A 14945-nucleotide genomic window follows, 5' to 3' on the forward strand; every position below is an offset into this window, starting at 1 on the left:
GCCCTACAGGCATGACGCTGGGTCTCGGCCGCGAGCAAATAACGTCTCGCCTGGCGATACGAAGCCCGTTATATTGACTCGGTGTCGAGAAGCCTTCGTACCGAAAGTAATGTTCTCGGCATGCGATCTATAAAATTACGTAGGTCCTCATGCGGTTTTCGATCAAGAATTCTAGAGGGTCGAGTGTGAAGTCTCGAACACGGCACTAATAGCCTTATCACCATAACCAGTACCATGACGCTGGCCTGAGCGGCCACTAACTGAGTCAATAACCGAATAACATCTCATATCTCCTGGACTGATGCATCATGTGGAAGAACTTGAGATATTGTTGTTGCAACCCCTCTGGGGTTCGCTGGGATGGAAGGGCCCTGAGAAGAATGAGATGAGGCCTTTCTGCAGGACCCACCCCAGCCGCCTGGCTGGTGGCAATCGGCACCCTCATTTATGCAACGACCTTGCCTCTCGTTGTCGAAGCCTCCACCGTCACGGGCGTCGCTAAAATCACAACACGTTATTAAAAGAAATCATGTTAGTCGGCTTTAACGCGCGATGTAAGATAAGAAAGAAGGACGATCTTCCTAAATGCCCTGCTGACCTCCTATTTATAAGTGTGTGTACGTATACACCATAAACAAGACTGCGCTGAACACGGCTTGGAGACAACCCCTAGGGACGCAACTCAGTTTGATACCAAGTTTTTCACGACCTAAAGCGCGGAGGGCCATGACGGCCACTCGGGCCCTACTTGCCGAGCACCAATAAACATTCTTTCCTATCATAATCACAAACAAGAGTGGACCTCGGGGGTCACCAGATGAAAATCTGCTAAATCATATAAGAAATATGCTGAAAAAGGGATGAGCCCAAAAATACATACTATACAACTATGCTGGACAAAAACTATACAAGCTGACAAGACCATCATGGAATACTATACAACACAAATATAGGCCGAAGGGGCCATACAACCTCTAACTAATCCATGATTGTCTACAAGTCGCTACTAGAGTATATGAAGTAACAAGGTCGGGACGGGCCCCGCCATACCCATATGCACACAAAAGCATAACGTGGTGTAACACAACGGCAACTCCGAAACAAGAAGAGGTTTAATATCCGAATAAATAGTCGACAGTTACGATCATCAAACCTATCTACCGGAACTCGCACGAATAAATGCGAGCCGCCCCCGGGGAAAGGGACGTTAGTACGGACAGTAATGCGAGGCATATAGGCGTAGTAATATGAAAGAGACATAAGCAAACAGGATGAAATGTATGCAACCTGTATCTACGAATCGCCTTTCTCGCGTCAATCATAACATAAATACATGCGTACATGCATAAGGGTCATACATATATATATCTATAACGTCTGTCAAGCCTCTATGGGCATCCCATCGTATCATATCAGCCTCTGTGGGCATCATCATCATCTGACCAGTTGATTAAGTGGTAGTGCGTATATAATGCCTTCACCTTCCCCATACCCCCATACATATATATAATACATAATATATGCATACATAACGCCTGAGGGGTCATAGGGTTGTACATGTGTATATAAATGAAATGCGATGCAAGAATATGATAAGAGTACATCTTGAACCTATCGAAGTGACGGAAAGTCGTTATACCTCCGAACATCGTTATGAGATAGCGTTTTCATCAATAAGTGACTCTATGAATCATTTTGAATTTGAAGAAGGACTTGCTGAGAATAACATTCTAGAACATGAATTAACATGAAACATCCCTAGCTACTAAGAATAGAGTCATTATAGAGTAGCGTTCCGTTTACGTACCGGTCATACGGATCATGCCACAATAAAGAAAAGTTAGCTTGACATACCGCAAGTCGTCCAAGCAATCCAACAACTAACTTCCCACAACTAGTGTGCCAATCCTATAATGAAGGAATGCATATACGAACTTAGATGACGCTAGTATATCACATATATCAAACGATAATTCTATTCTAAAATGAAATGGGCAGCATTTCCCTTTATTCCTTGGCTACAACGACATAAATAGTAGCCAACAAATACAACAACAAGCTCATACAAACCCCTTATACTTACTTCAACAAGTATTACAAGATACACCTCAAACAGCCCAATATACACTTTGTGTACAGTATTTTTACACCTCTTCTCTACATACCCTTCTAGCAAAATCATAAGAACATGACAAAAACATCAACTACTATCCAATTACAAGGAAATCACCTCATTAACACAACAACAACATGATCAAAATAGTCTATAACCTCAACATGGTCTCTAATCCATATTTGAACTTCCTTTTTCACTTTCTTCCTTAAATCAACTTGTTTAAAGGCTAAAAAATACCATAAACATGAAGATGAAGTAGTAACTTACCTCCAAATCTCAAGAACAACTCAAATCCAAGGTTACTTCACCCTTAAGTTCCTTTCAACACAGCTACAAGAAGAAATACTAGAATTCGAGGTACAATTCGAAGTTTCGTCACTTAAATCTCACCTTTGATCCTTGATTTAGCTTGGGTTCACTTGGAATAGGTTAGGGTGAGTTTATGGGGGTGTCTAGGGTCTGTTGGTTATGATAAATGAGAGAAAAACAAAGTGGGTCAAATATATAAAGTTGGGACATTTCCGCCGACGCCATTATACGGTGTATTACACGGTCCGTATAAAGGTTTACGGTCCGTATAATGGTCCGTATAATGGTCACGTAATACCTCCCCCATTGTTACCATTATACGGTGGGGGCTGGTCCATTCTACGGGCCGTATAATATTCTGTGATTCGTATAAATACTCCCCAATATCAAACTTCGTCGAAACGTATTCCCGTCGATTCGTTAACCCTCTAACCCTTCCATTACTTACTAATCATGAACTTAAAACCTCATATACATAACGTGAACATGTCTAGCCTCATACCACCTCGACATTAGTCCCGCTTTCCAAAACTAGGACAACTAACATACGACGAATCTCAACATGTAACTACGAGGTGTAACAATTCCTTCGTGGATGAAAGAAGTAACATCTAGTTATGATGGGGATCCTCAAGTAATGGAATTGATCACATAACTTACAACAGTCTTACAAAGGCCTAGTTTATGGCATTATTCTTATGGTATTCTCAAAAAAAGGTCAGAGTTTTTATTAGATCTGCTGGTGGCCTTAGAACTGAATTGATTACCACCTTCTATGAATCAACACTGGGGGGTCACTCTGGTCAACGTAGCACTCTAAAGCGGTTGTCTCAACTATTCTACTGGCCTGGTATGAAGCATATGGTTATATAATTTGTATCCAGTTGTGATATGTGTTTGAGAAGCAAAGAAGAGAATGTAGCTTACCCTGGCCTACTACAACCCCTCTCCATTGCTAACCAAGCTTGGAGTCATATTAGCATGGACTTCATTGAGGGGTTACCAAAATCTAGAAACAAAGAGGTGATCCTAGTATTAGTTGATAGAATGACAAAATATGCCCATTTCATAGCCCTCTCCCACCCCTATAATGCTGCTACAGTAGCTGAGTTATTTCGAAAAAGAGTGCACTGTCTTCATGGTACTCCTGAGTCTATTGTCACTGATAGGGATATAATTTTCCTTAGCAATTTTTGTCAAGCTTTATTTAAACTTCTTGATACTTAATTCCACTATAGCACAGCTTACCATCCTCAAAGTGATGGTCAAACTGAAAGATTCAACAAGTTCTTAGAAAATTATCTTAGATGCATGACTACTAGCAGGCCTAATCACTGGAAACATTAGCTTACTGCTGCAAAATGGTGGTACAACACCAACTTCCACACTAGCTTACAATGCAAACCCTTTGAAGCTCTATACGGATACTCTCCACAACACTTATCCATTAGCCCTTTACTAGACACCACAGTACCTACTGCTGAAGATGCTATTATGAAGAGACAACATGTACAGCAATTGTTGAAAGACAACTTAAGTAAGGCTCAAGAAGAAGGCCAAGCCCATTGATGAACACCGCATCGTCCACTTCACTGAAAGTACTAAAGTGGCCCTTGTTCCATTTAGACACTTCAGGTGGGTCATTCCTATTCCACTTAGACACTGTTTGCACCGTTATCGGAGCAAAACCAACATCAAAGGGGGCGCCACCTCATTGCACGTCCAACCAGCCTAAAAGGCCCTTATTTTTAATGGTCAAAACTCCACGAATTTATAAATTAGTGAATTTACAATTAAAATGAGTTGACAATACAATTTAATTGAGTTGACCCGATTTAAATGAGCTGGCACAATTTAATTGGCTACTTAATCCCGCGTAGGAAACGGCGGTGTTGGTTTTGATTCGATAACGGTGCAAAAGTGTCTAAGTGGAATAGGAATAGCCACAGTCAAGTGTCTAAATGGAACAAGGGCCACTTTTGATGCTCAAGTGAAAGAAGTGGACGACCACAGGTGTTTGTCGATGGGTTTGGCCCAAGAAGAATGAAACATTATGCGGATAGAAGGAGGAGTGAAAGAGTATTTCAAGTTGATGATATGGTTTATTTGAAGCTGCAACCTTATAGGCAGACCTCACTTTCCTTGAGAAGGAATTTGAAGTGGAGCTCCAAGTACTATAGGCCCTATAGAGTATTAGAAAAAGTTGGGACAGATAGCTTACAGGTTAGAATTACCACCAACATCCAAGGCGCATCCTATTTTTCATGTTTCTCTCCTCAAGAAAAATGTGGGTAATCAGGTGGTAGTTCAGACTAATTTGCCTAATACCAATGATGAAGGACGGTTCTTGGTTAAACCAGTAGCGACTCTTCAAAGGCAGATGATCTAGAAGAACAATGTAGCAATGGTAAAGGTATTGGTGTAGTGGTCTAATTTGCCACCTGAAGATGCAACTTGGGAGGATTATCAGTTCCTCAAATCCAAGTTTCCTGATTTTGATTCTTATCCTTGAGGTCAAGTATGATTTGAAGTGGAAGGGTATGTCATGACCTTGCTTAATGGTAGTTATTAGTATATTTAGGTAGGTTCGAAGTCGGGTGGAGCCAAATAAAGGGAGTAACTAATTTCCCATTTAACGGCTAGGATTAAATCAGAGTTAGTGAGCTTCAAGGGCTATGATTGAGCCACGTGGCAGCGTTTGTTATGAAACCACTAATGAGGAAAGAGACATTCAATGAACACGCAATATTTTCTCTTTCCTCTTCATTTCTTTTTATTCTTCTTCTTTTCTCTCCTTCTCTCTATTCTCTCTCTCTCTCTCTCTCTCTCTCTCTCTCTCTCTCTCTCTCTCTCTCTTCCTAAATTTGTCCGCCCCGACCAGGCGCGGCGCGCCATCTGTGGAAGAATCGGAGGAAGAAGGGCACACAGAATGAATGGGAAGATCGGGGGTTGGAAGAAGAAAGGACTTTTTGGTTAGATGCGTGGAATTGGCTAAGCATTTTATTCGAACAAATATAGCAGAATGGATGGTTTTGTGTCTATTACCGATTCTTCCCTCCCGAAGCCGAGGCCGATCATTCCGAAGATGGGGGTAAACTAATGAGCTCGGATATTAATGAACTCTAACCATCCCCTTAACCAATTAATGAATCATTTAAACGATCATAAATCAATAAGTAGAGTTAAATTATAAATCTGTCTAATCATGCCATAAATAAATAGACTGTGAAAATCTTATCTACTACAACCCTAAAGATCCGAAATTCATCGTACAAGGACTCTAAAATATAACTGTCTAAAGAATGAACAAGCTGCAAAATAATCATAAATGTCTGAATGAAATAGACATCCAATATAAGAAAGATTTTCATGCAGCATGGAATGGATAGGAGCTCACCCTCGGATCTGATCAGGAATGGGCCTCAAACTAAATATGAGGTCTAGTCGAAGTCTCTAGCAAACAATCTGCACTCAAATAAAAAGCGCAGGAAGGTAGTATCAGTACAAATACTATGTACCAGTAGATATCATAGGCTGACTAATCATACATACGTTCATAAAATTACCAAGATAGGCAAATAGGCACAACAACACATAACCAAATAAAGTCCTCAATAGAAATCAGCCAACACAAAAATAAGATAAATCCAGCCACAACCATCAACAGGAATAATATAAGTCTGATGCAATGCAATGAAACAATGATAGTATTTCAAGTACGCACACGCTACTAAAAATTTTAGCTCAATATTCATAACCTGCAGGGGACCCATGGTGCCCATGTACCACTCGCTCCGGAACTAACCTCGGATCATGAGTCCATAACTAGGCCACATCCTCATCCCCTGTCAAATGTGCCACAATATATATGTATCTCTATATCTGATCACAATATGAATCTCAACGTATTTCCAGTCCAACAGTCAATATGGAACATGATCAGTCAATAATATCAATGCCTATTAGACATGTCCTTGTACGACGAGATCAACGAATCTAAAGCTCTAATACCAACTTTGTCACGCCCCAATAGACGTAAGTGGCACCTACACTAGTCCTACAGTGGGTGAACCATTCCCTTAACCCATTATCAAGCCAATTCCAATTACTTAAACCAATTAATAAACATTGCTCACGAATAATGGAATAAAATGTACGATAATAAAATAAACTAAATAGCAGAGGTGCGAAATTCTAGCTATTACATCCCCAAAAATCTAAAAGTCATCGCCACAAGGACTCTAACCAACAATGTCTAAAAGAAGAGTCTTGTCTAAAAATAAACATAATATCAATGATGAACAACCTCGATCTTCGGAACATGACGCGGATAAGCTCACCCTCCGATCTTGGTAACGAACAACCTCAACTAGATACGAGGTGCGGAAGACGTCTCTAGCTCAAAATCTACACTAAAAAAAGGTTCAGCAAGTGTAGGTCAATACAAACAACACATACTGGTAGGTATCATAGGCCGATTAAGATTAGTATCATGCATACATACATAAAATAAATGAAATAGGCAGACGGGCACAACTAATATGCATCACACATAAGATTCCTCAAATAATCCACTTTCAGAATAAGTCACCAAATATCATAATAAAACACCAGTGCTCAAGCTAAAGAAGTAAAATAAACAATAAAGTTTCATCTCTGTCACATATATGTACACACATGCAAAATGGTAATGTTTTTCCCAAATAGCCATGACCTGCAGGGGACCCATGGTGTCCATGTACCACTCGTTCCGGAAAAAACCACGAACCACGAGCTCCTAACTAGGCTACGTCGTCACCCTCTGTCAAATGCGCCTTAAAAGAGGTATATGTTCCATCTCAATTATCATCAACAACGTCTCATAATCAAATCACAAGGGATGACTCAAAAACACGAATCAAGTTAACATCAATGAAGTATAATCAATAACAGAAGTCACAATAAGACCCACAAATAATCTGCTCAATGAGAATATAATATGAAGTTATCTCAATTAGTCTCTGAAGGGTATCTATGAACACCTTCCTTACAATGGTCTCAAGAATACAATTCATGTTTATCAACCTCAACAATGGGGAAAAAGCGTAACGACCCGTTTGGTCGTTTAGCACTTTTGGATTCTTTTTCGCTAAAATACCATTTTCGTAGTTTTAAAAGGTATTACTGATTTGCGGGAATTAGTGACACGGTGATTTAAGTGGCAGGTACTTTTTGAAATATCTTTATTTAGTGTGTGTAAATAGTTTATCCATAGGAATTTTATTTTCACACATATAAGGTATAAGTTGATGAATAATGTAATGGACTAAGTGGGTCAATTTTTACCTTTGGCATAGTGGTTGAGTAAAAAGGTTATTTTGGATAATTGATTTAGTTGGTGATTAATGGGCCAAGTCCACAAGTCATTTAGTACCATATATTGCATGACCCATATATGTAAGTAGGATTTGACATGTTAAAGGTTAACATTAAAATTTTGAAGCAAGGGTTGCTGGACATTACGGCTCACAATAGTTCAGGTCAGATTCTACATTACCTTGTTGAGTTAATCTTTTCATGGTCCTTAAAATAAATTGTGGTGTAGGATGGAATTAGGTTTTTAAAGGGTTCAATTACACGGCCAGTGGCCAGTGATTACCTACTCAATTGGTGGGCATTAATAAATTTATCATAGGCATAATGATTACAATTTTATGAGGGCTAATAATAAAGCAAGGATTATCTAATTATTGGGTAATGATTAATTAGTTGGTGGTCAATCCAACATAGATTTTAGGAGGAAAAAAAAAAGATAGAAAAGAGAAGGAAACAGGCGAGAGAAATTGTGAGATTTCTATTCCAAATTAGGATGTGTTCTTGCATTATACATTGGTTTCAGTGCTTGCTTATTTTCCCATTCCCATGGATATGCGTGTTTGCTCTGTCCCTTGTATAGTTGTATTAGTAGTTTGGGTTGTTAGCACTTGTGGTAATTTCTCCCTGAATTCTACCCATGACGTGTCAAACTTTTTGTTGTATATTCCAAGGAACTAATTTCAATAGTTAGTGGGGGTGGTAGTGTTGTTGCTAATTTGCAAAATGAAAAGCTTTGAGAAGTTACCGGTGAATTGTTGGTCTGCCAGTTTGTATTCATGGGAAAAATAAAAGGGATACATTTTTTTTTTCAATTGTTAGCTTTTGGGATGTAATGTTAAATTGATTGGTTATGACTTCCACAAATTGAGTTTGGATGATGATACCGGGGGTAAGTTTCTAATCTTAAATTAAGTATTTCCTCATGATATCATCCATTATTTAGCGATATCATCCATGAGTTTAGATTAGAAATTGGGGTTTTCCATGGAAACGAGTTTTCAAGTAAAATGTGGAATTGAACATCGATTTGTGATCGGATTTCGATGATTTTTGAGAATCTTAAGCTTTGGGCTACTGTATGCCAGTTTTTCAATAAAATTACAGTTTTGCCCTTGTGGGCCTGAGGTCACTTTTCGGGGTGCGTTTTTGGGTTTCAAATATAAGAATAGCAATATGAGTGCCTTTAAATTCGTATTCTAACGTAGATCGCATATTTGATAGATTTCGATCGTTCAGAGGCTCTACGCAAAGGGAAGGCTTTGGTTTGATTGTTCGTGGCACTTGTTCGGCATTGAGGTAGGTTACGGTCTACTTTAGTTAGACTCTGATTAGAGAATCATATGTAGTTGTAGAAAGTGACGGGGATAGCATATAGGCCTTCGGGCATGAAGTGGAGGTGGATTCCAATTAGGTTGGCTCTGTCAGCTGTTATGTGAGCTTGTCGCCATATGTGTTATTTTCTGTGATTATCACATGTTTGTATCTCTGTCATATACTAGCTCTCTTATTATATGAAAAGGAATGATAACATTAGTATGACTTGTATTTGTTGATTGTATATTGGTGATATTGTTGAGACTGATATCATGTATGACATGCCTTCCATATTATTCTTGTGATGATGGTGAGCTAAGTGATTGAGAGACTCCGAGGTTTTTGCCGAGAGATCGAGAGTGACACAGAGAGCACTCGAGGTCCTTACTGGGAGATTGGAGTGATTGAAAGCCTTCGAGGTTCTGTACGAGACCACGAGTGGTACATGGACTTCGCGGTCCCCCGTGGGTCATGGCTTTGAGGAGCGCGCCTAGTGTGTGTGCGAGAATGGAGTGAGAGAGAGTGATTCGTTGCATTCATTCACTCATACACTTGAGCGATCATCCGGTGAATTATATCTGTCTTGGTTGATTTCATGATTCCTTTACAATTTAACTGGTATATTATATGTGACCATACTGTTTGCTTTCTATGTGCTACTTGTTAGTTTCCCTTTTCGTCGTTATCTAATCATTGTATAGGCCTACGATGCTTACCGATACTAGTGTTGTACCGTTGATACTACTCTTCTTCCCTTTTTTGTTGAGTCGCAGTACGATCCGGGCTCTAGTTCTACACCCCGTGGGCGATACGTGAGGGTGACATCTTTCGGTAATCGGGGGTGAGCTACTTGGTCATCCGTGGCCCCGAAGGACCTCCCTCTATTTATTCTCGTTTTTGGCATTCGACGGACAATATGTACCACGGGTATTTTCGTACTTATATTCCGTACAATGTTAGCGCTCTTGTACCCTTTGACCGTATTTTTGGGGTTATCGTGACATTTCTAGTTATGATAAGTATTTAAGACTTGATAACTTATTCTTATTTAATTTCCGCTATTTAACTTGTTATTAGTAATGTAGTTCGCCTACTCGAGCGGATAGTGTAGGTGCCGCCACGACTCGCGAATCGGGTCGTGACAGGTTGGTATCGTAGCCGAGGTTAATTAGTCTAATGAGTACAGGCAATGTCTGAAGAAACAGTAGTCTTGCGGTGTGGTCGTACGTACGTCGTACCCATCCTCGAGAAAGACAGGACATTTAAGAACCCACTTCTTTTTCTCTTTTCGTGCTAGTTCAATCCGATTGGTATCCGGTTCATTCTTTGGTGCGAGATTGTTGGGACAGTATCTTAACCTCATTTCTATGTTCTCTCACGGATGCGAGGACGCGATCGACATTCTCCCGGAGGCCGAACGTACTCGTACCGGGCAGACCCGCACCAGCATCCGCACCCGCATCCGCATCCATACCCGTTGCACGGAAAGCTGACTGTCCCGCGGGCGGCGCAGGGACATGGCGGGACGTCGCCGGCGCAGGCCGTGCTAATCCGAGACAGAACCAAGCACCCGCACCTGCTCGGGACCCCCGACGAGTGTTGAATCCGGAGCTTGACGACATTCCGGAGGAGAGATTCGAACAGACAGGCCGCGAGGCACACTGTCGCCGTTTACTCCCGATTTTCGGAAGAGGTCAGAGCCGAGTGTTGGTACTCTTGACGGCTTGGCTCGTGCGGGCATGATTCAGCTTGCTCCCCGGATAGCTTGGAGACTAGAGTGGGAGGTCCATACTCACGATGCTACGATCGCTCCGGGATTTCGGACATCGGGTGTGCCGGCGGCGGTCGCAGCTCCCGTATTGATGCTACTCAGCCGGGCCTTTGATTTTGCTCTCCCCCAAGGCCTATGGACGGGGCCGGTGTTGACCGATTGTTGAGGAGCGAAAATTGTTCGAGGGATTTACCAAAATGTCTCCTCCTTGGTTCTACGGTACTCCCGGGAAGGATGCGTATGAGTTTATTGTTATTTGCCATGAGATGCTTCATAAGTTGGGTGTAGTGCAGTCTCATGGGTCGATTATGTTTCTTTCCGATTCGCTAGTCAGATTCCAAGTAGGGGTGGAGATCGTACACGGAGTGTCGACCGCTGTCACTACCTTTGACACCGGACCCGCCTACTGTGTGTCCCGAGTAAGATGTCCCTCGTACTCCGAGAGACAACAAGAAGGATGAGTTTTCGACGTTGGAGCAACTGGCAGTCGGTTGCGGAGTACGAGACCGAGATTTCTCGCTTTGTCCCGTTATGCAACGGCATTACTTCCATAGAGGCCGAGAGAGTGAGGAGATTTGTGAAGGGTTTGACCTTCCGCTTCGGCCGGCAACCCATAGTTGGAGGCTTACCGGGGCCTCATTTCAATCGATGATGAGCATGCCGGGGAGAGTTGAGTCGAGTTGGGTCGGGCACATAATGCGGGTGGCGACAAGAAAAGCTCGTAGATTTGACGGTTTCGGAGGTCTGTTAGAGGGGGGGACACCATGACGAGGTTCGTCATCATCCCTACGGCCCCCATCGGTCATCACTCGTGCTTTAGCAACGTACAGTCTTTGTTATAGCGAGCACGGTTCGAGCTTCCGAGCGTACTTCCCGAGGTTCTTACTCTCGACCTTGGTCAGACTGCGCAGGGTATTCGTTCTTCTATGACGGTACCAAAGACCTCATGGCCGGAAGAGCATATTTTGAGTGTGGCGAGACGCATTACACGAGAGAGTGTCCTAGATCCCGAGCGGGGCTCCGCAGTTAGGGAGATCTGGTAGCCCTCCAAGATCGCGCCCAGAGGAGGAGGATATTCTAGCAGAGGGGGTTGTGCAAATAGCAGGGTGGCCATCCCAGCGGGTATGGTCATCGATGCGGTAGGGGCAGCACTCGGTCGATTGAGAGTGAGGATCTCAAAAAGGGGCCCGCGCGGTCGAGGCACACACCGAGGGTGGACGTGCCCATTTCTATGCTTTTCTCCGGCAGACCACGGGCCGAGGCCTCGGCGGTTATCACAGGTATTTTCCGGTTTGTCACCCGATCTGACGCGGCGTCTAATTTGATTTGGGTTCTACCCTTCTCTTATGGTCCACCTTTCTCTGCGGGTGCGGATATGCTTTGTGGATATGTCTCTGCCTCTACTACCGTCACGACCCAACCCGTAGGCCATGACTAGTGCCGGGCGGACACTCGTATACACACCTGTTAACTATAATCAATCTGAAACTAAACGTAATACGGAAACTTATAAAAATAAACGTCGTCTCAGAATTGTCACTTGTATACATCAAGAGCAAACTTTGTCTCACTGTGAGTTACAACATCAACAATAATATGAACACACGCCGACAAGCGATTGGCCATAACCCGGCGGGAACGCCCCAACTATATATACGCAAGCCGACAAGGCCGCCACTACGTACAACATCCCAAAACATATATATATACGCAAGCCGACAAGGCCGGCCACTACGAACGGGAACGTCCCAAAACGAAGTCATGCTAACACGAAATTTGGATAACATCTATATACAACCCACACATATGTCTACGGACCTCTAAGAGTATCAACGGTAACATATGACGGGACGGGGCCCCCGCCGTACACCCCGGATAAACATATATATATATATATATCAAAAAAGGATCTCACACTAAAAGTCTAGGCTGCGGGACAATGGGCACTCCAAGATAGCCGAATAGAAATCCTAAGCCGGCGGATCACCAAAGCGAGTGTACGTACTGCGGGCATAAAACGTAGTCCCGAAGAAAGGGGGTCGGTACGAGATATATGCGAGTATATAAAGCATGAAATACAATAAGAAAGATCATAAACTGGTAGAGAATCCAAGTGAGGCAAGTATGATAATCAAGGGAATCAATCTTGTCTTATGAAATAAAATCATGCATGCCTATATCATATACCATATCCGGCCCATTATGGACTCGATGAATACATTATATACATGTATATCATACCCGGCCCATCATGGGACTCGGTGCCATCATCACATCATCATATCATCATATCATCATATATATACCGTACCCGGCCCTCTAGTGAGGGACTCGGTGAACAATGCGGTGGTGTGTGCACGAATACATACTCGGCCCCGGACTCGATGAAAGATGTAATAACGGTATGTACGAAAGCGAGGTAGTAGTGAGTAACCATATGCACTTAAATCATCATTTGAGACTCAATAGATAAGTAGGCTAATTAACACTCGAGTATCAGGGCGATAGTCATGTTCAGTACTTTTTGAATGTCATTATGAACTATATCAAATAAAGCCTCAGGGATCATAGACATGTATCAAGATGATGCGAAACAGCTTATGAAAGCTAAGGACATTAATCATTATAGAGTCTTTCAGATTAGGGACTTTTACATACCAATGTGTCCAACGCATGTAGAAGACTCGAGGGGCGATAGTTTAATTACTTTAAGAGTTCTAATTGTTACACCCTGGAAAGTTTGCGTTACCAAGACTGTCGATGGCTTAGTACGAGCTCAAGGGAGAGCAGAGTTATACAAGAATTAGGGATGAAGATTATATTATACGCGTATAAGAGTGTACATATGACATTGGAGATCGTATGGAATAAATCGGTTAACAAGTTGCACAGATGATAGCCCTCGTAACCATAAGTTAAGGGGGGCTCACATGTCGGGATTTTATAAAGGACATATTAAGAGATATATGGGTAGTACATGTGAAGTTGAGCAAGTCCTAAGAAGGACCCATAAGCCAAAAAAAATGAGTGTAAGCCCTCCAAAAGGACGATTTAAGAAAACGTTTTCGGGTGATGCGACCGAGGGCCAAAACGGTATTATGAGTTTGGAATTTGGAAAAACTCAGAATGAAAGTTGTAGATAATTGAAATAGCTTTCCAACCATAGGTTGTGGGTTTACAGACGACATCGGGATAAGGAGATATGGACGTTTTAAGGCAGAAAAGTCAGTGGGCCAGACCCAACTCGAGCCCAACCGGGTCAGGCCCATTACCCACACCTTTTTAAGTAAAATTTCAGCCTTTTCTCCTCAAATTTCATACCAAAACACCCAGAAAATTCTGGAGAAAAAGAGAGAGGAGAGACTAGAGAGAAAAATCAATTTTGACCAAAATCTGAGCCCCGAATTCCATAGCCCATGAAGAGAAAAGTGTCGTACGTCGCGTTGCCTTCAATTTGAGCTAAAAATCAACCAAGAAGAAGAGGGTGGACGTGGTGGCTGCACACTTCGAGGTAATATTAAGGTTCCTTTTCATCGTTAACAAGTTTATTCGGAGTTTTAACGGATTAGAACGGAGGGAATAGTGTGATAAATTCGTTTGTTGGTGTTGTCGGATTATGAATTTAGGCTTGAAGAGAATTTGGATAAAAATATATCTATTTATTTTGTAGGATATTGAAGATGTTGTTATCGATGTTGTTGGTATTAATTTCGGCTTCCTTACGGAAATAAAGTTATTAATTAGTCGTATCGCAAGTTGGTTGGTTAAGAAAATGGAAAACGATTAATAAGGGGCTGTTTTATGGCATATGTTGTGTTGGAAATGATGTTATTACTATTGGTATTGTTGTTGATGTTGTTGGTTATTAAGATTGGAATTTCGGGCTAGGCATATAAACGGAGATGCTGCCGAAATTTCGTACTATAAATGAATTTATTGGAAGGACTAAGACAAACGTGTAATAATGAGTCTAATGATTGTGTAAATCCTCTTAAATGTAGACTTGCGAGAGAGCTTGGACGAATAAGCGTAATTAATAAGAGGTGGAACGGTATGTAAAACACCCCTTCTTTCTTTTGG

This window comes from Lycium ferocissimum, chromosome 5, assembly GCF_029784015.1.
Source record: "Lycium ferocissimum isolate CSIRO_LF1 chromosome 5, AGI_CSIRO_Lferr_CH_V1, whole genome shotgun sequence".
NCBI classification, from domain to species: domain Eukaryota; kingdom Viridiplantae; phylum Streptophyta; class Magnoliopsida; order Solanales; family Solanaceae; genus Lycium; species Lycium ferocissimum.